Raw genomic sequence first — 26,676 nt, forward strand, 5'->3', positions numbered from 1 at the left:
CCAAAAATGTACCAAATACCTTCTGCTTTATTTGTTCTCTTAAGAGAAACCGACAAGCACACTATTTTGAGGTTAGTCCATCAGATCTCACTAAAATGAATAAACGTGATGATGAAAATAGTGAGTAAAAAGGTCTGTTTTTCAAAACAATATTGTCATCAGCTCCAAAAGAAACCACCAGAAAAAGGGGGGAAAAAAAGTCAGGAGTTGAAAGGAAAACATTCAAGAAAAAATATAAATGTAATTTAAAGTATTTTTGTGGAGGTTTGTGGGTTTTTATTGACACCAATCACTTTACATGGGTTTATTAATTATGTATGCTCTGAATATACATTTTTATAATACAGTCAACAGTCATTATTTGTTTAAGCCATTTATGCACATGAAAGAAAACCAGAAAACCTGTACCACCATTTGATATGAAGGTCTTCAACCACAACATTTGTCAAAGGTTTTACTCTAAAACTCTTACTTAATGTTTAAGGAAGCTTAACAGAGATAGAGTCTGATTCCTGGTCTCTGCTCATATGCACAGGAGGGCAATTTCCCTTTCACATCCACACAAGGATGAAGCCTCTCTTGATTGAGATGTTGTAACAGATAGCAACAGATAAATGTTTTTGCAGAATGAAAGAGAAAGAAGGAAATTAAGTATCTCTGTAGTTCTTTGTCAGACTTTTCAATTTACTGATAAGAATCAAAACAAGCGTAATGATTTTAGATCCCTACAAAACCAGCATGAACTACACGAAATAAAGAAGCCAGGTACTGAGATATACTCTAGTTTTGTCCCATCTACTCAGGTCATAAGGTTTTCAGATTGCTGCTGGGCACATAGTAATGAAGAAATTTGATTCTTTATTCAGCTGTAACATAAAACAATGCATACAATATAAAATAATAAATAAAACTTCCTTGACAAAAGAGAACCATAGGGAATTTCTGAAAGTGACTTCATAAACAAAACCCAGTGATTTAATAATAGGCAAAAAGGTCAGCAAGAGGATTTAAATGTCCATATATTTTTCACAAATTAAGGTAAAAAACATTTTATGATCATCTTGTTTGTACTAAAAACAGGAAGAAAAATACTGACTCTAAGTATTATTCATGATTATCCTATATCTGCTGTACCATCTTATCAAGAGAGAAGAAGAGCAGCAGCCAGCAGGTACCCCAGCTGTCTACAGCTGAAGTCCATGGCAGAGGAACTGGATGCGGCCGGAGCAAAGCAGCACAGTTGTAAACCCACCCCAGCTGTCCAGAAAATAATTCTGAAAATCTATGCACTACCAGTCAGCTGTGCTGAAGTTTTGGCATTTAGCCCCAGGAACAAAACCTCCCACAACTGCAACAGAAAAAATACATTTCGCCCAGCTTTACACCTTCTGAAGAGAACTCGACAAGTCCTGGGCTTTTATGTACAACAGGAAGATTCCTTAGAGTTTTTTTGAGCAGCAGATTCAACTGGCATATATGTGAGGCATTGGGAGGAACTGATTTAATTATAAAAACTAATTTTATATGTGATTTAAAAAATGTGAAAGCTTGGCATCTCTGGTAATGATAAGGACACAACAATTTGCAACAAAATCTAAATTTTATAGTAAAATTTGACAGTTCTGTTTTTTAACCAAAAAGATACCGTATTTTCATAAATGTCTACTCAGTACAAAGAAAAGTATTAGAAAACAGTTAATTGCTTGGTATTTTTTTTTATACATCATGATTATTACTTCTCAATATTGTGCAGAGCTGTTTTTAGAGGGAATATAACACTTTTCTTTTTGATAGTTCACTGACTATTTGTTTTGGGGTTTAGTGCACTTGGGAGGGTTGTTTTTTTGTTTTTAACTCTAAGTACCCACTGTATGTCAAAGTATACTTCGAAGAAATCCAGTACCAGCTCCATTTTCCCCACACAACCTTAGAAACACAAGATTAGCTAATAAGGTTTTGAAATCTTTCACTTAGTCACTTTTGATATACTCAAAAAATAAAATTCGTATTAAATGGAGCACACATATAACATCTGATATGAAACAGTTAAAAGAACAACGTTCATTAAACGGGTATTTCCAAATCAATTTAAAGACCTTCAAAAAGAATAAAGATCAAAACAGGAGTAGAAAGTATTTCTCAAATGAAGCTGCACATTGCACAGTAAGCACCTGCACTGTCGCCACAGTCAGACACCTGTGTGTGTATATATATATGTCTATGTATCTACCTCTGCATGATATATCTCTCATATCCCTCATTAGACACCTGCATCAAAATACACAAGATACTGTAATTGCTACCTGCCAAGATTTTCAAGTGAATTATAGAGACTTTACTTCCTCGCCTTGCCTCAGAGCTGACAGTTCATTGGGGATATCTTGGCAGAGAGTGGGCTCCCCTGACCCTGTGGGGTCCTGAGAGCAGTTTCTCTGGTCTCTTCTTAACATCTGGGATGTCTCATGTCTTACTACCTTCCTCTTCATTTCCAGAAGCCCACAGTGCATTATTCCCCACCCTGCAACTCAATAGACAGAAGGAGGAGAAGGAATCCTCTGTGCAGGATCACTGAAGATTATACTTAGCCCAGTTTGTTCCCAGTAATATTGGCAACAAAGAGCTGCAGCTCCACTGGGGGTAGGGAAGAAGAGTGCATCTCCCAGTGTGCATCTCCCAGTGTGCCTGATCCAGCCATAAGTAAACCAACTAATCCCCATCTGAACTACTTGAGCCCACCAAAGCAATTATTTTAGAAGACAGACAAAGACATCGGCCAGTCTGTATTATCCATATCCAGACATATCCATAAGGCTCTTGGATAAACTCCCAGATATATTTTTCCTGCCCTCACTGATAACTACCTAATGGTGGTTATGAGGGTCACCTCTCAGGGGGCGTAGGGTTGCTCACTGGTTTGAACATCCCCAGCAGTCAGAGTCAGCAGTCTCTGGATGTGTCAGGCATTCAGCACACAGAGCTGGGACTCAGTGCAATACAGTGACAGAGAGAAGGAGAATTATAGGGAAAAAAAGTAAAGATCATTAGAGGTTCCTGATAAACCTACAGCATCATAGGAGCTGCAGAGGCAAGAGATGTATGCTGCTCTGCTGTCAAAACCCTCAGTAGGACCAAGCTTTTAAGTAGGCAGAAAAGAGATTTGGTTAGAGCTGCTATTCACCAAGCTTCGGCATCACCAAAGCAAAGTACAGGAGATTAAAGACAAAGTTCAGACGTCAACTGAAATTCTGGTTTTGAAGTTCAGTCCTTCCATAATATCACAAGAAAAGGGAGCAAACAACTCAGCTGCCAAAAACTTGTCTAATTAGCGGGAATTTGTTTGCTTCACATTTCTTGAATTCCTTTCTCTTTGCCAGACAATTGACTAAGAAATACTCCTTTCCTCAAAAAAGCACCCAAGCAGAATAAATAGAACAACTAATATAAACTGGCAGCTGTAAATTAATCTATACAGTAGGCGGTCTGGAAGGCTTTGTTCATTCCTAGGGCTTTGTCAGCTACAAACCAGAGGAAACAAAAACAAGCCCAAACACTCATGCACATCCTCAAACTGTTCATTAAACAGCAGTGCTAATACTTAATCTCGCCAGATGCTGGGATGAAACAAGCAGCACAGTCTCGGTGCACTGAAGTGTTGTTGTGCCAAACAAGAGCTGTTCCAGTGCTGGCACAATTGTCTGAAAAAACAATCAGACGAACATGCACCCATGCACAAGCCAGCAAGCGAGCAAGTCAAGTTCTTCCAGCGCTGCCTAAGTTCCTTCCAAAGCTCTCACACTTCTGAAACTGGTATCACTTGAGCTTGTTACAAACAGATTACAGTTTATGTTCTGTTTTTCTAAAGGTGTCCCTTTGCCCTCAATTCCCATTCGTGCACTCATAATGCAGAATTTTGAGCGATTGTAACTATTTTTGTCATATTTACTTTCATGTCCTAGTCAATTTAAAAGAAGCTGGACCTAAGAAGAAGGACAGAGTTTGCATAGTAAAACACACTAATTTATCACCTCTTTTGTAACAAGAAAAAAATTACAGCTGTTCTGTAATACTTAGTACAGTGCTTTGTTATTAAGCGCTTTTTTCCCCAAGCCCATCTCAAACACATTATTACATCTTAATAACACTGCAGCTATAGAAAAATATTTATCAAAACCTCTGATGAACAGTTTTATAACTATTTCTTCAATACTGAGCTACGAATGAAAATGTAAACAAAGAAGGCTGACTCTAAATGTTTATTATATTCAGGTGATGATATCTGTCTCAGAGATACACTACCCAACAGAAAAATGTATTGCTCTATTCAACATAAATAGAACAATATATTCATTTGAAGCATTCAGATCTGGATCCTCCTGGGTTTTTCAAAGGAAAAGGCAATGTCAGTAAAAGCAATTTGTTTTTTTTAAACTCTCTCTTGATTTATGGTGTCATATGGAAAAAAATCATTATATATAGCTGTTCATATTACATACTGCAGTATGCAAATATCATGGAGAAAAGCAATCAAAATAAATCACAGTCTTCTCCTTCACTGCCATTTAAAGTATTTCATCCAGGAAAGTAACCTCTAGCTGATTACTTGCAGCAGCAGCAGTAAGAGAGTGTCACAGCTCATTTGGCAGAGCTGCAAGAATGAAGCTCATTCTGTGCTGGAGACATACCTCCATAAACAAAGGGAACAGGTGCTTCTGAAAATACCCCCTTTATGAGATCTGACTTTTGGTTTCTTGATCTGTAGCACCGCTACCAAAGAAAGTCGACAGTTTCAGGTACCCACCTAACAATGCATTAAAAAAAATTAATACTGAATCTGAGTTATTAACCAGATCAGTTCATACAGCAGTAAAATAAATTTCTTAGGGAACTGCTGTGATGAAAAAGCTTTACTATGCTAAAACATAAAAAAAGAGAAGTAAAACCAACTGAAAGATAAAGGAAGTCATGTTATGGCCACTTCCACTTTATGATTTGGGGCGAATCCAGTACATTTTGGAGGCAGAACACTGCCAAGGCAGTGGACAGACAAACATCTTTCACTGAGAAAGCACTCACACAGCACCTGTACAAGTACATTTGTCTCATTCATGTTCATTTCACCTGAACTCATCTTTATCCTTACTTCTGTCAGATACTTGAATCACAAAAGCACAAGACCACCAAGGCTAACTGTGAAGACCAACAAGGTGAGAAAAGTGAAGCTTTCCTTACATTCAGAATATATTTCTATATATATCAATTTGATATATGTATTTAATACCTTTATATATATCCAATATGTTTCTATATGTATGTTTTAATTCACATTACTTTCTACACTCTACATTATGGTTTATAAACACCTAAGGGGAGTTTTCCCTTCTTCTGTTCTGTAACACCACCTACCACACCAGACCTGGTAACCCTGCTCCTGGCACCCTTGGCACATAGCCCTATAGCCAGGCTCTAGCCAGTTCCAAACCCTGCAGTCCCAAGCTTCAGCATCTCTGCCCTGGGGTAAGGCACTGGTCTCTCCACCAACACTGCACACAATCTGTTCTCCATCACAGAAGAAAGCTTCTGCTCCCCATCAAATCCCCTTCAGCAACAGCTGGACCTGAGATGTCTCTCCCCTGAGCAACTCCCGTCTCTCTTTGCAGTTCATCCACACTGTCCTGGCACACGTGTCCAAGAGAGTTTGTTGTTGGCTTGGCTTTGCACCACACGTCTTGCTCTTGTGCTCCCACCCAGGCTGAAGGGAACTGAGGCAAGCCCCAAATGCCAGCCCTGGTGTGACCAGCAGCAGCTCAGCTGGGAGGCAGCGGGGAGAGGACAGTGGAAAAGCACTCATGGAACCCTAACCCTAGGTGAACTGATGCATATATTCATGCTGCCTGCATCTGGAAAGACTACATCACTAAAAAGTGGAGAAAACCCTGGGTGTAAGTGCTAAAAGGGTTACAGTAAATTATCAACATACCCATTCATATCTCTGTATATTGTGCAATTCCTTATGGAAAGGATTATGTCTCCAGGGCACCATGCTCTGGCCAAAACACACCCCCACACCTCTCCTTGGAGCACCTCCCCGGATAATCCCCAGCAAATAAATATTACCCCTGCTGACATGGTGCTGCCAAGTGCTAACGGAAACAGCAGCTTGCAGGAGCAAAACCACTTCCAATCTTCAGAGGAAAAAAACCCCCACAACGCCAGGCCACCACATCCCTTCACTGAAACATAAACACAAAACAAAATTATGTATGAACAGCAACTGTGCTCAGTTGTTCTATGTGTGTGTGCACATACATGCATGCATATGCATATATATTGGGCTTCTACTAGCAGCTGCAGAAGGCAAATACAATCCCAGCCTAATCCCCTCTCCACGTGGGAAAACAGCTCCTTTAACTAGCTGAATGCATGCTATATATTTTCTTTATCTATGTGTATCATTAGGCATTCTTTTCTCCGTGTGATGAATGAATTGGGGAAGAGTCACTGATTTCTAATGAGGAAGAGCAGAAAGGCAGGGTGACAATAAAAGGATCCTGTATTAATCAAATGTCCAGCCCAGACAGCAATACCAAGGCCTCAATCTCTATCTGGAAGAAGTGTTGCTTAAAGCTTTCACTCAAAGAGAAAAGATTTCACATGGCAGGTGCTGCACTTGCTGTAGCAGTGTAAAACTCCATTATGCCAGATATCTGGGGAACATTAGAAGAGAAAGACGGCAAAGAAGAAAGGAGAAAGGAAACAATACAGGCAGCAGCCTCAATGCAGAGGGAAGTGAGAAGGAATGGGATTTCTTGCTGAATTCTCACATTATTATGCATTAATAAATTTAAACACACAAAACAACACAGTGAGCCAGTGCACTTGTAAGCAACTCAGATGAGGCCACATTTTGTTCCGGCACTGCTCCCCGCATGACCAGTGGTATCCATGCAGGACAGAGACAGAGCACCACAAAGCACAGTTTTGTCTTCACACTCCCTGTGTTGCGATCCTGCTCTCATCTCTTCCCAAAAGGATGTTCCTGCCTCTTCGCTCAAGCATCATAAGCCTCTTCTTTGCCCATCCAAAATCACGTAGGCACAGCTGGTACAAAACTCTTTTCTGTGCTGCTCATGTAATCTGGAAGAGCCTCTGTATGCCTCCCTGCCTCATCTACTTGCCAACTCATCTCAAAATGAAGGAGAAAATGTGCCTTGCCTTTCTTGCCTGAGCCTCTTAATATCTCTTTGTAACAGTATTACTTAAATCAGTGAAGTCTTTTGGCATAAAAATTGTGTGAAAGACTCTTAAAAATTACCTGCCACAGAAAAACTACCCTCTGCCTTAATGCAATATTAAAATACATATTTAGGTAAGGAGAAGGAAAGCTGCTGTTTATTACTTATATTAGAAATTTGTGTCTTGCCTCTCCTGGGATGTCTCATGAATAACTGGAAAGGTCATGTCAGAGGAATAAGCATCACTGAAAACCTGCCAAAGGAAAGGAAAAATCCTTTTTGTTCCTTTGTTTGTTTTTGGATTATGTTCAGGAAGATACATCACTTCAGTACAATTGCCAAAGTGTTTCCTGCGTCATACCAGTGTGCAGCCTAGAGTTGGATCAACTCCAATCCAAACCGTGCTGGTTCTTCATGGAGACTTCCAACACATTCAGAGAAGACTTCAGTGTTTGAAACACTGCTATGGTGAAAAGTAAAACAATCAAGACAAACAGCAGACCCTTTCAGGGTTGCGGCATGCAACATTGAAATAAAAGAATATATAGTCATCTTCTTTCATTCAGATGAACTACAAGCAAACAAAGTGGTGGGGCATGATTCCTAGACCTGGTGAGGTCTTTGCAGAGCCCAATTTTTCCAATTACCAGCTTCATAAAAACACACAAGTAACAGTGACACTTACATTTCACAGGCTAATTTAAGACCTACACAAATTTACAGCTCTTCAGCTCAAAGCACCATGACTTCAGGATATTCACCACCCACCTGTACTAAACATATCCCACACTTTGTATTTCTCTCTTTCCACTGTTTTGCCTGAATCGGTCATCCTTCTTTCATCACTCTTCCCTAAAAGCAACTACTGTTTTCATTTAAAATATAAACAATGCTTCTTAAGTATTTTAGAGAAAACTTTAATGAGTCATGTTTATATCCCCAAAATAATGTTGCGATTATTCGATTCTCATACAATATATAAATATTTGTCTTAACTCTCTAGGCCAGATACCCTTCCGAAGTCATGCCATGGTTTACAAAAAAAACACATTATCTGCAGCTACAGCAGCGGTAGAGTAACATCAGGAAAAATTACAAGAAAGTTCTGCTGAAGATATAAACATTTATTATATGAATATAGTCTGATTAAACATTCAGCAACAACTACGCTGCAGCAAAAGAACTGTTCCATCCTCAGAAATGAACACAAACATTCATTTATGAAACTCAGGAAATCAAACAGGTTATTGTTATCTTGTCTAGAGAAAGTCTATAACTAACATGTTACAGACAACAATTTGTAGAGAAAAACAATTTCTGTTCTGAATTTTTCAGAGGTTATTCCCAAATATAAAGAAATATTATTTCTTTATTCTAAAGAAAAAAAAATCCCAGAAATTATTTCAGACACACCCCTGAATATGTGTGCTGCACCAACACTACTTGCAGGACATGCTCTGAAGTCCTCCAAATGGGCGTGTTTGCAAGACATCTGCTGCTGGAGATGCGTCTTTCCTTGTTCCCTCTTTCAAGGGCTGCTCATCCATAAAAGCAACTATCTTAAGCATAAATCCATTAAGGTATCAATATACAGAGAGAGTTTTAGAAACGGAAGGCTGGCATTTTCTTTTCCAGAACAGTCTTGGGAATAAAAAGAAAACAAAATAAAAAGGCATGAACTTGACCATATGGCAGTGGAATATGAAGGTCCTCCCAGGAGGAATGGAGTGATGTGGGAGTGTGCCAAGAGAGGCTGCGGATGGGGAGGGAGGAGGGCACAGACAGGGTGAACGCTTGCTCTCCTGATGGAGTAATGAAGGGACCCTCCTCTTACAGGACTGGTAAGCTGGACATCACACATGAAATGACGGTGAGCTGATCACTGACATGCAAGGATCTTGGGATGACAATAAGGTTAGTGAAACATTAGCTCAATAACCAGCCATAGTGAAAGCACTGGGAATCAACTGGTCCAAGCAGTAGAAGCTGCTGGGCAAAAAAACAAAAGAGGTCCTCAAAATGCCATTGAATAAACACATGATCCATAAAACAGTCTATATATCAAATCTTGAGATTCCGGCCTCCCTGCCCAAAAAGGAGACAGCAGTTCACATATAAGGGTTGTCAAGATGAATCAGAAATCCTCAGAAAGAAACAGAGGAAACTTTGCAGGGAGGTGGCATGGGGCAGGCACAATGTAGGTGGCACATGGATGGACTATTCATTGCCCTTTCTAAATAAAAATCAGAGGAAGCTGGGAGAAACCAGTTTAAGAACAAGCAAGAGGAGAGCAACAGTTCTGCAACTCCTTGTCAAAGGAAGTTGTAGATGCTCAAAGTTCATATGGAGTCAAGGGAGGGTTAGTTTTTCTTCTTTCTTTTTCTCTTCCCTAGCCATATACTTCTGGCCACTGTGTAAGGCAGGGAGGAAGAGCTTTTGGTCCAGCTAAGCCCGTATAGCCATTCATTTTCCTACCTTGTCTAGTTACAACAAAGAAAGTCCACAAGAGAAAATAAGGGGGAGGTTGGGACATTTTGGAACATCATCTCAATTAAAATGCTCAACCAATGTCTCTACACCTGTTTAGGTTCATATTTATAAAGTCACTGAGAAGAGAGAAGACACGAAGTCTACAAAAGAAGGTTAAGATTGTCATTGAAGAGGTGGAAAGAAGAAAAACTAAAAGAATTGCAAACTGCTGTCCTGCCTTTACTACCCAGGAATACACTGCCAAACAGTCATAAAGAGAATACAGGAATGGCAATAAAAACCCCACCAAAACCTGAAACAAGGAGTTTCCAACAGAAGTTTGAAAACTGACTCTTTAACTCAAGATTAACAGTGTGAAAAATCATTACTGTTTCTGAAATACAGGTTTCCATTAAGCCTAAGGCAAAAACTCTGCATCTCAGCAGGAAGCAAGTCAGCCTCTTTGTACAGGCTATACAAATAAATACGTAAAAATAAGGTGCGTGTTTATTTTAGTAATATTATCCAGGATCAGCATACTGACCAATCACAATGAATTGTCACACATGTTCTAGGAAAACATCATATTGGAAAAAAAAAATTAAAAGCAGTACAAAACATTACTGATTTGCTTTCTGAAGACTTATTTAGGATACATTATCAAATTGTCCATGTGACAAAGATTTCTGCTGGCCAAAAGGCACCTCCAATTTCCCCAAGCTTCAGCCACTTATTTTCAGGAAGAAAGGAACACTGTGAGAATGTCCTGAAAATTGGTTTTGTTTGCTCAGTTTTCTACTTTGAACGGAGCAGAGGTTCATAGGCAATGTAATAACAGAAATGACTAATGTTACTCAAACTAACATATGCCTCTATTTTTATACTGTCCTCCATTCTTCTGCCAGATGCTTCTCTTCTTTCATTTCATCTGCTTAATGAAGCTCAGCTTATTTAGGACCCAGTGCTTTGATTTCAGAAAATTACGTAAGATACTTTACAAAAATACATTATCATTATTATTAAGAAGATGACTGCCTGCCTCAAATTTAAAAAAAAAATGTAACACGTAGTTTATCTGTTCAAAAAAGTATTCAGTGGTGCCAATATCTCGAGCTTCCAAAGGCTGAAACCAGACACAAATCTCCAGCCAGCAAACTGACCACCTGAATTAAAACAAGCACTTACCGCAGATATGGTCATACACATGGAAGTGTATGTGATATTTTGTCCCCGTTTGGGTGGTGGCAGTTTTTTTGCACTGACAAAGAGATGACAATGTAATACAGATGACTGAACAGTCTGCAGGTCTGGATGTTTATCTAGGATCCCAGTGTACAGGATTCCAGATCTGTGGATGGTTTCATCATCCTGGGATCCCTCTAAGCCTAGCAATTCTCAGTCTGTTATTTTTCTCACTGATAATGAATTAGTACACTTGCAATACCCCTGAAACCTCTTTATTGTCTCATCATACACAATGAATTTAAATTGCTAACTTGCATGACCTTATCATATACCCTGTTACATGACTAATTTTTAATTTGCCTTAATTGAAACACCAAGGAAGGAATATAAAAGTTAAAAAGCAATATAAACCATTTCAAACTCATATTTACTACTACTCTCAAGGGTGCAATTCATCTACCTTGAGGCAGCCAAAAAAGAGTGGAAGGTCTCATTGGGATGTTTTTCTGGACCAGTGAGGACCACTGTGATAAAAGCAGAGCACAGCAGTCACAGAATGTTGCTTCTCTGGGTAGAGAAGGAGTTACAGAGCAGATTCAATCTCCACAAGGAATCCTCACAACCCACCATCTGTCTTATATAGAAGATGGTACCACCACTTCCAAACAGAAGTGAAGAGGCAAGGCTGGAAGTAACTCACAGCTGTAGGTGCTCAGGATCAACGCCAGGAGTTGCTGTTAACCTTGCAGGGTAAAAGGAGTCTTAAAACTGAAGCACAGCTCCCACTGCACACACAAAAGCAGCTGCACTGCCCTGTCCAATCACTCTTGGAATGACTGACATCCTGACAAGATCTCACTGCTTCACCTGTGAAGCTGAATACCCAGTATAAATACCCAGTATAAACCTTTTGGTGTAAACATCCCTGCTGTTTTTATCTGAATGGTTACATTTTCACCACTGTCATCACCTTCACTAGATGCTCACTGCTCAAAAGCTCAGTCAAGGGAGAAGGACAAAAACATGGCAATGATGTAAAGGCAGCTATGAAATGATTACTAGAGATGAAATCAATAGCAGTGTGGTTGTTGGGAGATCAGCAATACATTTGAAAGCTACTGAGACAAAAGTGGTTTCATCGTCAATCAGCCTGGAGTACGAGGACCTGATTTAGTTCTCTTCAGGTTTTTAAAGCAGTGTTCTAACATCCAAAGTGTACAGCTTCCACAGACCTCCAGCCATCACTTCCAAACTCAACTATTATGTGATATGAAGTTAGAAAATCTTAATCAGCACATATACTGGAAAAATATGAGAAGACTTTGTCATTTTTAATATAAATTCATTTGTACAATGACTGTAGCAATAATTCAGTTTTAGGGCTTATGTTGCATGTATTCTACTTGCCAGAAGAAACACGAGATACTAGTGGGTCAAAGGATTGTTTCATATGGGAATATAATTACATCCAATGGTGGGTTGAACTCTCCTTCAGCAAGGGAATATTTGCAGTAACCCTTTTTTAAATACCTATAAACAATTTGATAGAAGAAAAAAGGTCACACATCTTTCGCAGAGAGAATGGTAGGCTCCTACTGCTATTAACTCATTTTGAGACTGCTTTAATGGCTCAACTGTCCAAGACAGCCACTGGCAGTGTCTTATTTTAAATATACTGTTGTGAGAGAAGCTCCAAAAAGAAACTGATCTTTAAAGATAGGAGAATTAAGCTAGTTTTCCATGTAGGCTATATATGTTCTCTTTGTCAGAGACTCTTACTGTCCATTAATATGCACAGTTAATATTGCTTCCAAAGAAGAATGCGTTCGGGGGATAACATATAGGATAACATGTTTCATGAGACACATTTTCAAAAATGAAGAAAGCATATTATGGTTATTGAATTTGCCCACAAAATGATGGATGTGTCTTTCAGGAAGCAGTTCTGAAACAACAATTTTATCAGTCCTGCTTTATTAGTCTTCCCTCCAGAAAAGACAACACTGTAATCAGTGCTGGCTCACTTGGAGTAGAACAGAATGTGAAACAGAAACAGCAGGAATATCTACATCAGATGATCTGAGCAGCATACTAAAAGCACACTCGGTAGTGAAATCTCAACTGCTTCTTCCATGAGAAGCCAGGAACAAAATCAGGAACAATCCTGATCACTTCATATGACAACAAATCTGCCCATACTTCCTTTGAGGAAAAATGTCCTCTAAATTTGGATCTTTAGGAGACTCTGTACAGGTTTTCACATCTATTTGGTTCGCCAATTCAGACATTTCCACCTGTTGTGAGACCCAACTCCACATTCACCTCTGTTTGAGCAGTAGGCATCATTCCTCCTCAGGAGGTGTGGTAGTTTAGTCTGGGCCTTCCTTGGTGATCAGTTTGTAACCAAGGAAGTGCCCAAATTTACCCAGTATTCCCTATGATTTTTACGTAAGCCAGGCTATAAGAAGAAAGGAGGAAAGGCCTTCGCCTCCTCTTTCATTCCGGTGGCTTGGAGGCGCAGGTTCCCTGCTGTTGAGTCTGTCGTGTTGGGGAGTGAGGCCTGGTGAGGCCTTGCCGACCTTGGGAGACGGAGGTTGCTGGCGGTCGTTCCAGCGTGACTTTCCGTTGTCCCGAGGAGAGTAGTAAGATATTCTTTTGCTAATTCTTTTAGTTGCTAGATCTTGGGCTATTGATCGTGTATATTTTATTTTGTTTGTGTTCCTTTTACCCTTCCCCCTTCCCTTTCCCTTTTCCTTTTGAAATTGTATATATATTTCAATTGTATATAACTGTAATATAAGTGTAAATATATTTATATATATTGCTTTAGCTGTCTCTCTCTTGTTTCAGTTCTCTTGGTTTTTTTTTACCTCTTCTCCCTGAGGTTTGGGGGGGGAACTTCTTGTGGTAAGGTTTGGAGACTTGGCAGGGAGCCAGCTTCAAACCATATCAGGAGGTCAAGAGGGACCTAACTCACTACATCATCCACATCGACTTGCAGTCCCCGGAAAGGCCCGTGGCTGCACAGATGGTGCCACACAACAAAGCATTCCCAACCTGCCTTCCCTTCCTGCATAGGGACTGAGTAAGACAGAAACCATTCTTACAGCTACAGACCTCCCTGAAATAGAAAACATCAAACACCTGGTAATGACCACTCCACCAGCTCTCTTGCAACACTATCATATTACATTTTGACTGTCATACAATAAAGAGCCCTCTGTCTTCATTAAATGAATGAGGAAGTGGCAAGCTGGGGTTAGGGAGAGGAGGGCAGCAATGACAGAGCTAGCAAGCCTGCAAAACATGTTCAGTCCTGATGCTACAGCTTGGAGATTTGTAGCGACAACACTAGGCAACAGCACAATCCTTTAACAAAACAAAAACAAAACACCCAACCCCCAAACCTTTAGATTGGGTAGAAAATCCCTCCACTCCATGCCAGTCTGCAGGACGTGTAATATACAGCCGCAAATTTTCTTGGGCACATGCACGCTGCAATTTTCACAATATTCAGTATTTTCTGCCTTCAATCAATAGTTTCTATGATCTCATAAGAAAGAAGGAAAGGTCTGAAGAGAACTAAGGATACCAGCTCCATCTTTCCTTAAGAACAAAGCCTCACCTTTACAGTAATGTTAAAGAGTTAAGACTGAGGGAGTACCTTTGCTGGGAGTAGAGACTGTTACCTGCTGGCACAAGAGAAAAGAGTATCTCAGCACACTTGCAGGGAAACATGTGTCTAAAGCTCTGTTTTCTGCAGGGATCTGCTGTCTGCTTCCAAAGAGGCCAGTGCTGTGCTTCCCAGCTAAAAGAACAGACTTCATAATGCATTCTCTCAAATGAGCAAAAGAAGCAATCATGATTTATGACAGGATTCATTCCCTTAAAGATGCTTTATGCCTGTACTATCAGCTTTTGCAGGTCGGAGGACAAAACTGATCACAAAAAGCATTCTGAAAAGAAGACTGTGCTTATCTTCTCCCCCCCCCCCATCAGTCAGCAAGGTTTTACACAGAAAACCATCAGGTTAGAAAGCAGGAGCAAGATCCCCATATACTACTCACTCATCTGTGGTGCCTGAGTCTGGCAGACCTCTACTGTCTCCGTAAATATGGGGAGCTGGGGAGCTCTTCAGAAGGACTGTGTTCCTGGGGCACCCTGCCACAACAAAAGCATCAGGGAGAGCAGAGAGCACATCTGACATCTTCAGTCTACAGGGAGAAGGGAATAGGCATCAGCGCGCCTCTGCGGCAGGTGCTGCTGGTGGCATGGGCTATTGGGGTGCTACCCCACAGGTATGGGAAGGAGAGGTTGCCTTGCTCTTGGAACTTCTTGCACCCTCTTCTGTTTTCTCTCCTTTCTTGCTTGGTGATGGAGAGAAAAGGAGGCAAGTAGTCCCATCTAGCCACACATCTTGCTATGCTCCTCAACAAGCACCCTGCCAGGACATTCCCCCAGCACTGAAAAGATTTGGATGTTTGCCACTGAGTTCCAAGGTCTCCCCCTGAAATCTGAAGGCATACCGGCTGCTGCAACTGTTCAGAAGAACAAGCAGCACAGAGAGGCAGCACAGTCTTCCCAGCCAAACTCCTTGTCCAAAATAAAGAAGGGAAACACAGAACTCGGGTGCAGCATGGAAAGCAACAGCCTACCTCCCAAGTTAGATATTTTGTCCAGAAGATTTTTGTACAACATAAGCATTAGAGTCTTCTAAACAGCTCTCCCAGACAAGAGCGGCTGCCAAGCCAACACATCAGCAGCCAACACAAAAAGCTGGAAGCAATCTGTGGAGACAGGGCAGCTCCCTTGAAGCTGGAGACTGATGGCTCTGGCAGCAATGCTGAAAGGATGCTGCAGTTTCTGCTGCAGCAGAGCTGCATGCTTCAATTTGGAGAGAATGGACATTGCAAATGGACACAATAGGAGCTCCTGCAATTATTGAAGGAGTAAAATGACTTAACTATTTAAAGACACTTCTCTCTCTCAAAGTGTTTAAGTTAACAAACGCCTCAGGAATTTCAAATAATGGATTCATTAATTTCAAAAATGTTTGTGTGATACCCTGTCACACCTAATGAAGAACTAAAGTTTTGGAGACAAGTCTATGAGACTCAGTTCTGCTAACTGTGAGCAAGGACTCTTGTCAAACTGCAAGGCAGTTCCTCCATTATACCAAATGCCCCTTCCTGAAGTGACAGCTCACACATTATGTTTACGTATTATTATTACCTCTTAGTAATTAAATACTATCATCTGAGCTGTGCTGGCTAATTTTACCAAGGTATACTCCTGGGACACAGCTACTGCAGCCCTGACATACACTGCATGTCACCTTGTTAAGTTAGAAACTGCCACAGTTCTCCTGCTGTTACTACAGGAAAACTCTTAAGTAAGTTATGTAAAGGAGGGGGAAAAAAAGTATGTTTGGGATTCTGACATTGGGATAAAATACACATGCAATCCAAATTCACCTTGCAGGAACCTCCAAGTTGTAGTATCAATGAACAAAACAAATTTTAGAATAACAAAACTCTTGCAAAATAGTTTTGAACTGAAAAAAACCCATTCAACCTAAAGAGAGATTTATTCCAAGGAACTGGGAGTCAGTAAGACCTGAATACCATTTCAAAAAATTTGGTTTCAAAACTGAAAGTTTAATTATCATCTCTCAGCTTGGATCAGTAAGTTCAAAATCAAACTTCCAATGTAAATTTAAATTTTCCAATACTGAGTAGTTTTAGAAGTGAAGTAATACCATGGCTGCATCTTCAGATTTAACAAAGTGAATCAACTCCCTTTGAATTTTCCCCCACCTGCTGCCCTCACTGTCAAAGCAATTCATCCCTCTGGTAATTCAGGTAAGCTAGAGGGAAGTGTTGCAGGACAACACTTAACATCTCCTCCTCTCCCCTGCAATTCAAAAGAAGGGAATGAAAGTCTTGGTAACGGAGAAACATTCTCTGAATGAAAAGGTTCAATTTTACAAGATTCATCACAAAGTCCCTTATTCATCAGCAGCCTTGGCACTCTTACTCTTCTACCTCACACAGACATTTCTGGAATGTGTTTCAGGCTACTGAGGAGGGAAAAAAAAAAAGGTAGTTCAGCAGGAAGCTGCAGAGGCTAAAGAAATGAAGAATCTGAAATCGATCCTGCTCCTGTCCTACAAAGCACAATTTCTGCCAGAAGCACCAAGCAGAGCAGGATTGTCCCTTGGTGAGTAGAGTTTTCTTTTTACTTTTTCTTCTTTTGTACCTCCACTAACACTGACAAACTATTTACATATGAGAACAATACTTGCAATTTTGCATCAACAGACTTGGAGCTGTTTTCTTATAAGGCATCTGAGATTTTATATGAACTAGATTTGGAGATTGAGAACTACAGATCTGTATTTTCATCTAGGAAAAGTTCTACTTGAAAAGATTCCTCCCTGCTAGACTGCATGATGGTTTACTAACAGACCTGCTAGGATAAGAATACACAGGAATTCACTTTAGAAGCTGCAGGAGGTTTTACCACCGTTTTTATCGCTCTTGCTTGCTCTGATCCAAAGCTGACAAAAACCCATTAAGAGATTGAAATAAAGTGTGTGGAACCAGCATGAGCAAGAAATGTCCTAATTGAGTACTGGATCTGGCATCCAGGCAACCTTTGCAACAGACTACCAGTCTCCTCTCAAAGAATACCTTCTCTGCACTTCCAGAAGGCAGTTCTGCTCTGGATCAGATGAGGGACAAAAATCTCATTATTTCATTCCCTGGATTTAAACTCCTGTGAATTGACCATCAGTAGTGTAGTGCAAACAAACTTCCCCAGAGATCTAACCCCTCGGTATAGTACTACAGTGATAAGTATTAAAATGAGGAAACAAAAATCCTGAAACATTGGTTTTTTTGAGATTTATGTGCAGTGTAAAGTCATGCAACAGAATACAATAAAAGCAACTGATGTACCAAAAATTATCCTAGTTTTGATGAATGTGTCAATTTTGGAGCGCAACGAGAAACCTAAGGAACTTGTTTGCCCTGAGTTAATATAACACTAAGGAGAAGGAGTTAATATAACACTAAAGCTGCAAAGGAAATCATAGTGAGTGCGGGAACTGCCAGGATTAGTCAACTGTTGTTCCCAATGGTGTGAGCCTGCTCTTGGGTTCCAGGTCACAGCTTCCACACAAAAGTACACTCTTACCTCTCCAGCGCCCTGCCCAGTCACTGCTTGTCCTGTGCACCACACAAGGCATGTCTTCCACAGGGTAGCAAATACACGATGATGTCTTTAAAGTTTACACCACAGCATGCTCTTCTTATGGTTTTTCATGTTTAATTTCCTTTTCAAATAAAAGCTACAGAAAACCAAGTATCCAGCAGCATCCCAGGCTTCTGCATTCTCTCATACTACTTGCCCATGCTAATGATCCACAGGACTCGTATACAGGGTGTTTAAAACCACAGTATACGCCTCCTCCAGTACTTGAACTACAGGAATAAACTCTGGAAGAAACAAGAATACAAGGCAGTAGAAGCAGACTGGCTAGTGGTGAGGAACAGAGTCAGCTTCTTGCCAAGGACTTACACAAATATACATAAGACATGAGAGGAATGTTGGGAGTCAAGCTTTTTTTTTTCTTTTTTGGAGGGGGGAAGGAGAGGGAGGTGTTACTGAACAGTGAGAAATTATGTCTAGTGGCTGAGTGCAGCATAAATGAGAACAGGTTTGGCACTTCTGAAAGGCAGCGTAGATGCTGATAAGACTTAGAGCACCTGTTGTAACTGGTGACCTCAGTATGGGCTGGAGTGGGTTTCTATACCTGTAAACATCGTTATGAGTTGTGATTACAAATTATGAACATAAACAATGCAGAATGATTGCACCTGTCTTATTTCTGTGGCTGTAATGTAAAGTCTTGTTCAAAAACAAAGAAAGAAATGCATACATTAACACAGCTGGGTTGATGAAAGGAAACCAAAAGCAAAGACCTGCTGCCTTGTTTGTCTCAAGTTACAAAAACCTTCTTAGAACAATGCAGCAAAATGCTAAAAGATTTTCAGCTTTATTTCTCAAAGACAAGTCACAGGAAAATTTTCCAGGAAATATCCAATGCTGAGGCCCTGAATGTTTATTTCTTTTATTTCAAATTTAGAACAAAGACTTCTAGTCCTTTACCTTTCAACTGCCCCTCTCAAACTGTGTTGCAAGAAAGTCTGTACTTGTAAGTGGAAAACAGGCAAACATTTGGTTATACCATTTGCATCTGCAAAAGTTAAGCTGTTACCACCATAAAGTCAAAGGCAAACATTTTAAGAGGTAAGAGGATACTGTTTCAATTATTATTTTTTTCTTTTCTTCATAAATCAAGCAAGGAATTCCAAAGCAATTCTCATTAAAAATGCCCCTCGGGTTCTCTGAAGACATATGCTGGCATTCCAGTAAGATTTTTACAATTGCAGATTTTGAGAAAAGAAGGGGGGGGGTTACTCTTGAGAAAAAGTATGTGCTGGGACAGACTGCACAATGACAGCAGCAGAGTTTTGGTAAAAGATCTTTGCTTCATCAAAACATACTGGGCTGAATATATTAGTAGGACACATTTGCTGACCCAGATGCTACAAGCTCAGAATCCAGGAATAAGCTTAGTTTATGCAATACACACTTATTTCTGAAGACAGTCCCAGCACTGGGTGAACAACGTTGCCAAAGAAGTTTGAAGAAATATCTGCAAAAGGCCTTCTGTTGCTCTGACCCATTTCACACCATGCCCACTCTGGTTGCACCTTCGGCATGAAATCAGCAAATCTGAAATCGTTTGCCAAGGTTTCAGTCACTTCCAACTCCTTCACATCCAAATACTTCAGATACCAAGTCTTAAGTCACATCTAAACCACAAAAACCATACATTCCGTGTAGAATTACTCCTTGAAGGCAAATGTCTTTCCTACCCCACTCCAGCTCCATCCTTCTCAGCTATGCTTATGCATCAATCGGTCTGTTAAATCAAGCTGTGTACCCATTTTTTGCAGTTTTTATGAATTGTACAGTATATGATCTTGTCTAATGGAACACTGTTTATTGCAAAACTTGCAATGATTTTTCAACCCAAAAGAGATTAAAGTATCCCTCTTAAGCACTACAGACATGGGTGCATGAATTTCTTTTAAGATACAGAACAATCAAACATACATTTACATATGTAACACCAACACAAAACACTGCAAAGAAACTTAGCAATTCAGGTAACTGGTTCTAGGTGGCCCCGCCCTAGGCAGGGGGATGGACACGATGACCTCCAGAGGTCAAGAAGTCATAGGTTCATCATCCAGAGATATTTGTACTTGTGTCACATACAGAGAGCTGAGAGGGCAAGAGGAACACAAATGACTCCCCCTCACTGCTCCTTTTTCCCCTGCCTTCTCCTGTGTGCTCACAGGCCCTGCAGGAACCCAAAGGAGAAACCTTGTAGTGGAAGCCATCTCTCTGGGAACTGAAGCTGGGTTTAAAGACACTCAATGCTTGTGGAGGTTTTCCACAGCCTGCAAGAAAGGAAAATCTGGAAAAGCTTTACTACATAGGCTTACCTACTGCATCTTGGTAAAAGTCAGGGTCCCTTAGTACAAGAAGCTCCTTAGTCAGCCATTGATAGGAACCGTGAAGGATGACGCTATTTGTTGCACCCATGTCAGTCTCCTTACATTTCTAATTTGTCTACAGACAAAATAGATGTTTTGGTCTTATTTCGAGTACTGAAAAGGATTATGCAGTTCAGTGTACCTGCTTTATAGCTAATGAATATTTTGAAATTTCAGCATATCTGAGTCTCCTTCACACATTATGAGAGACCAGCTCATGCAAGATCATGCTAACACATGGAGAATATTTACATTATCTGCCCACAAAGGCTGCCCAGACCCCAAATGGAAATATGAAGCAAAAAACCACCAAAATTGACGATGGAATAACAGAGAAGGGCAGGGTCATGCTAAAGGGACATCATGTTCCTGGACCCAGAAACAGGTAGGATTTTTCTCCTGGTCTTCTGCTTCCCTATGTTTATGAAGCTTAGCATCCCCGTGCCTGTTATATTCCAGTACACTCTTACAAAAGAGATGCCATTTCCACTTTAACAACATACAAAAAAAACCCACCAACAAAAATCTCAAGGAAGTGGCAGTTCCTGTCCAATGAGATAGAAACAGATATTCCTTCATCATCCTTCCTACCAAGGAACACAGTGAACCAATGTTATTTAAAAAAGAGTGCACTGATAAGGACTGGAAACCTAATAAAACTGGAAGAGCAACCAGAAAAGCCCATGAGCTGATGATGTTGAAGTAGAAAGAGCTGAAAGCAGATATAGAAAAGTATGCCTCAAGACCCAAACATTACTAAAGTTGAAGTGAAAGTAGAAAAAATGAGACTGCAAACTGAGACAGGTAAAACCTAGAAGATAGGACTAGGAAGAAAATCCTGAACATAGAGCTTTTAAAAAGCCTCAGAAGACATGTCACAACCACCAATCTGGTAAAGAGCACTTGGAAAGGCATGGAAGAGGGACACAGATCCTTTTTCACTCTCTCACAAATTCTTTGTTAAAGGTTTGCCAAACAACCTTTTGCTGTATTCACATCTCTGGGTTCAAAGTGGTGACTCAGCACTCATTAACCACTGTCAGAACACAACTAGCAAAACAACAAGAGATGTGTAGGGGATGAGGAACAGATCAAAGAAAATCAGATGATTCTCAGAACAAGGATGCAGAGTACGAAGACAAAGGAGAGGACAACAATACAGAACTTTTGGAAGTGGCACAAAATGAAAAGGAATTTTGCATGGGAAAATGAAATGGAAAACAGGTCAAGGACATCTTCATTACCTTAAAACCACAAGAGTGGCCTAATATGGCTAAAACACATGTTAGCATTTCAGTGCAGACAAGATCAAACTTTACTCCTGAACTATGCAGATCCATCTTTGGATGTGCAGCTGCTGCAATGTGCCTATGGAAGTGTTAACAGCACAGTTTTTCTTTGTTGGCACTACAGGACTGAATCATACCTTATCACAGGAGCTGCGCTGCCACACAACCATCAGCTCTCAATAGTGTACAAAACAAAGAGAGAAAACTAAGGAAGAGAAGGACTTACCCTAAGTGCCATTTTCTTACAGTTAGTCTTCCCATTTATTTTTGTCTCAATACAGTGAGGCCAGAACGGAGGGGAAGAAAGAGAAAGTAAACATATTATATATTTGTATTTTTGTTTTCCAGTCCTTCCAGAAAGGCCAGTTTTGTAAACAGAAAGAAAGCTGGGATTTTCTTTATTGTGTTAACTACTCCCATGACTGTAACACACCATGCAGAGTTCACAAGTATCTCTCTGCTGAACATTATCGAAAATGCACTGCAACTTCTTTTGCAACACGTTATTTTAGTCAGGCTATCTGCTCCTTAAAACACTCAGCCTATTGTTTCAACAGCACAGACCTGCATGCTGAATTATAAAAATTGTCCAATATCATATCATCTTGGCTGCAGATTTAATTTCACAGAACACGAAACTTCACTGAAAATCATTGTACAACAAGACAAGGAAACATAAACATTGGTTTCTTTTTCTTTTGGTTTGGTTTTTTCACATTAAGTGTGAGCCTACTACAACTCCCTCTGGGAGGATGTTTTTCATACAAAGCCACATTCTTTGCACCTTATTCACATAAACAATCATTGAATTAAATGAGATCAGCCAGAGAAGCAGGGAAATCAAGTTTTGATTCAGCATTACCAATACAAAATACAACATAAAATTTAATTTAAAAAAACCCCAGGATAATAGGCATCCATCTTTAAACTATCTAATAATGCAAAAACTAGCTGAAGGTTTTGTTTTTCAGGTCTACCCCTTGAGATTTAATACAGTAAACTAATTATAATTTTGCTACACACAAGTTGTTGATAATTACCTCTTTAAGGGCCATACTGTTATTCGAGAATAAAGCAAGGGAATTTTGTTAAGAGTCATTACTTAAGTATCATTTTATTCTTGATCCTTAAATAAGCAAGGCCTGAAAATCCCACTTACAGAACATAAGGGAAATGACTTTTTTAATGGTACTTGGTAAAATCTGCTAACCTTTGCATTACAGACACTTTTGCCTGATCCTGTTTTTCTTGAAACACCATATACATTTTGAGCTAAGCTTGAGATATACAAAACCATGAGAAACTTCCCTGTTAGCAGAAGAGTGAATACTCATAATCAAAATTTGAAGCATGAGAACTAATTGACTGAAGGTTAGTTTGTTTTTTACTAATAAAAAGGACAAACATACAACAGATGCTTGTTGCTATATTAAAATTTAGAAGGCGACTTTATTAATAACAATTGAACTAAGACACTGCCTATATAATTAATGTTTTTCAAAATCCTAGTATTTTGGGGAAGAGGACAAGTATACAGCTCCTGAGAATGACAGAAAAATCCATTATCTCAATGTGAAACACTCTAGTACACATTTAATAGTGTGCTGAGAAATTCCATTATAGTGTCACTCTTCTCTGATAACCCTGCCTGGCTTAGCTTACTTGAAAGTGCATTTAGTGTTTTTTCCACCAAGGTGGAGTACCTGTGTGTTTCATGAGAGCTACAGAGGACTGAAATACAGAGCAAGTTCTCCATTTCACTGACACTCTTTATGCCATCTCTGGGAATGACTGAGAACAGGTCCCAGACAAAACTGGCTTTACACTGCAGCCTCCTGAAACACTTTTTTCAGCTTAGTCAAGGAGAGTCTTAATTTCAAATTATGAGGAGAACAAATAAACCTTTAAAAGGTTGTTTTGCTTTTTCTTTCAAATACTGTGCTCAGTTCTCCTGAATGCAACCCTACCTGTATTCTTGGTGTGCCTGCATGTTACCAAAACCAGCTCATCCAATGTAATTATATTCAGACACTTGCTGGATGTGCAAAACCACATCTGGTATGTAAACAAATTCATATTATTTTAAAAAACGTATTCTTAAAAGCTGGAAATACATGGATCCAAGTTCCGTACGCTAGATTTTGAATAAAAGGTGCTTCTAGGTTCCATGCCAAGTATTTCACTTTGAGGATTAAAAACAGAAAGAAGAAAAACCTGACAAAATTCTAGTAAATGAAGCAGCAACATCCTCCTCATTTGTATGTCTGCAGTTATAGACATGAAAGGCTAAATTCTCTGAAAGAATATGGAACCCAGAAGTTTGGTTTTAAACTTCTTAAACACGTGTTGGTGGGCAGAAATAAGGGGAAGAGAGAGGAGGCAGAAGAAAAGTTGGCATTTGTTTTTTTCAACCTAAATTACTCCTGTAGGGAGACAATAAATCTGGGAATCCTTTTTAAAAGTATGACTTTTTTCAGTTAAGAGACTCTGCCAAGGACCAGAGCTTATACCTACAAATTCTGCTTTGATTTACTGATGTGGCATGCTACTTGGTGCAAGTATCCACACCAAGCTTTTAATTTTGCCATTCACCTTTCACATTGGGTCCCACCTTGCTACCAGGTAAAAAAAGCATAAAATTCTCATGGAGAAAGGATGGATCTTTTCTGAATAAGCAAGGCAGGACTAAATATAGAAACAGTCATTCTGGTCTGACAAGTAGGAAGAACAAGAAGTGGAAGTGAATTACTCTAATTCACTGAGGGTACTCTTTGATCAAAACTAAATCCCAAAGAGAATACTGAAACTTAAAATTTTATGAAGCAAGCTGAGATGTGATTGCAATGTAGGTTAGAGCTGAATGCTAGTTGTTTGGACAGAAGACAGATGTTTAAATTAAGCTACTTCATATTTGTGGTAAGTTTATACGTAGCCTGTTACCACTGTTTCACTGATGTAAAGTTATTCCTCAATAACTCATGTCCAATCCCCAAAGATTCCCCTCAAAGGAAGGAAGGCTGCTTTAAAAAAAAAAAAGGTCAAACCAAAAAAAACCAACCCCCCCGTATTATGAAAACTAGGCAGCTACAGGATAACAGGAAAAGTCCTCATCTAACAGAGAACCAGTTATACAGGAAATAAATGGTTCAAGGTCAGTCTTCACAGGGGAAGGACACAAGCCCAGCAGCTCCATGGCCATCTGCATTAAGAATATATTGAGTTCATTATAGCCACCAATGAATCACAGGGGGATAGGGAAAGAAAATAACTGTTAAAATGACTGACAGAATTCAATACCATTTAAACACAGACTGATGTTCGTGGTGTGAAAAAACACCTCAACGTCATATGCATAATGATGGGCTCGGGATGATTCAGAAATGAGATCCTGGATCTACAGTGGACTGTTCTTACTAAAGCATCAGCACAGTTAAAAAGCAGAGACAGCGCTAAAAATTATTACTGCAGAACCAAAACCACCTTTATTCAACCATCTAAGAAGTTCAACTGCATCCTGGAAGTTGTCACTCTGCCCTCTCTTCTTGGAAAAGGTTTAGCAAAACGAGAAAAGTTTCAAGGAAGGAGAACATAAGACAACCAAAGGCAACACGTAATTAAGTAGAGGAAAATCAGGTTGGAGAACTACTAGAAGGCACCATATTAAACCATCATATTTTGGGCTTAAAGCAAGTGAGAAGAAATAGCTCTTCTTATTATAAAGCAGTTTTCAAGCTGTGGTTTCCATAGCCTTTCTTCTCTGGTTTTCTCAGTCTGTTTCCCATTCACTCATGTTCCCTCCTCAACTTGACAGAGTTATTGATATGGATGCCCTAAAAGAGTGAAAGGCACTAAGGAGAATATATGTCATTTTTCTCTGCAAATTAAATGGAGCCAACATAACAGAGATGAGAATTAGCCAGGCTGACATGAAAGCATTCACCTATGCTGCCAAACCAGGCTCAACATATCTGCAGGCATGTGACCTGTTCAGCTCCTGGCCATCTCGCAGGAAAAACTGAAAGAAATCTCCCCAGATGGACAGTCCTGCCCTAGTCAGTGAAAAATGCTCAACTCTCCCTGCCTTCAGGTTGTCTGAAATATTATGATTTGTGAAGATGGTCCCACAGAGAAGCAGCTAACTTTAGGCACTCTGTTTTTCCAAGTGATCTCAAAGGCATCTATGTCACTTGGTAAGTTTTTGAACATTCTTTACATTAATAGAATTTAAATAAATTAGATTTGATGTTGCTTACTTTGAGGCTAGCAGAAACTAAGACAGCTAACATCAATACCCGCTCTTGACTGAGGTGTCCTCATTCACCCAAATTCAATTCTGCTTTATCAGGCATGCTGGTAACTAAGCTACTCATCTGCAGGAGCATCTCCACTTGCAAAGACACCAGAGAGTGAAATGGATGACAGCCTCACCCAGTGCATGCCAGGTCAGGATTTCTTAAATCCTAGCTTCTCCAAACTGATTAAGTGTAATCTTACAGGGAAAGAAAAGAATCCAACTTGGTAGCTGACTGTTCATTAATACAATACTGTACTTTAAATTCATGCTTCAGCTTACTCCACACCTGAGTTTGCCATTCATATCAACAGACAAACCTCAGCTGCACTAATGCAGGGCATTCAACAGCTGCTCCAGGAGGAAACTAGCACACCTCTGGAAGAAGTCATCACACATCAAAACTGAGGTACCATCTCCCATGCTAAAGCAAAGTTATATCTGCTCAGGGGCTGGAACCATTGGATCCTCTACAACCCCTTTTTGGGGGGAGGCATCTGACATAAAACTGACAAGTCCAGAGACTGGATTTCAGCATGTCTAAGAGAATCTAAACCTGTGAAAGAAGTAGATATTGC

At 39.9% G+C, this 26,676-nt stretch overlaps 1 protein-coding gene and 1 long non-coding RNA gene across 7 annotated transcripts in view; one reads left to right on the top strand and one right to left on the bottom strand.

The window, feature by feature from the left end:
• ANKRD6 (ankyrin repeat domain 6) overlaps window positions 1–26,676 on the bottom strand; it is an 89,267-nt gene that overhangs the window by 57,710 nt on the left and 4,881 nt on the right. The window lies entirely within an intron of this gene.
• On the top strand, window positions 13,033–17,851 carry LOC135411865 (uncharacterized). Its single transcript, XR_010429358.1, has 2 exons — window positions 13,033–13,528; window positions 16,962–17,851. It is a non-coding gene; the product is annotated as an uncharacterized LOC135411865 (long non-coding RNA).

This window comes from Pseudopipra pipra, chromosome 3 (assembly GCF_036250125.1).
Source record: "Pseudopipra pipra isolate bDixPip1 chromosome 3, bDixPip1.hap1, whole genome shotgun sequence".
NCBI classification, from domain to species: Eukaryota; Metazoa; Chordata; class Aves; order Passeriformes; family Pipridae; genus Pseudopipra; species Pseudopipra pipra.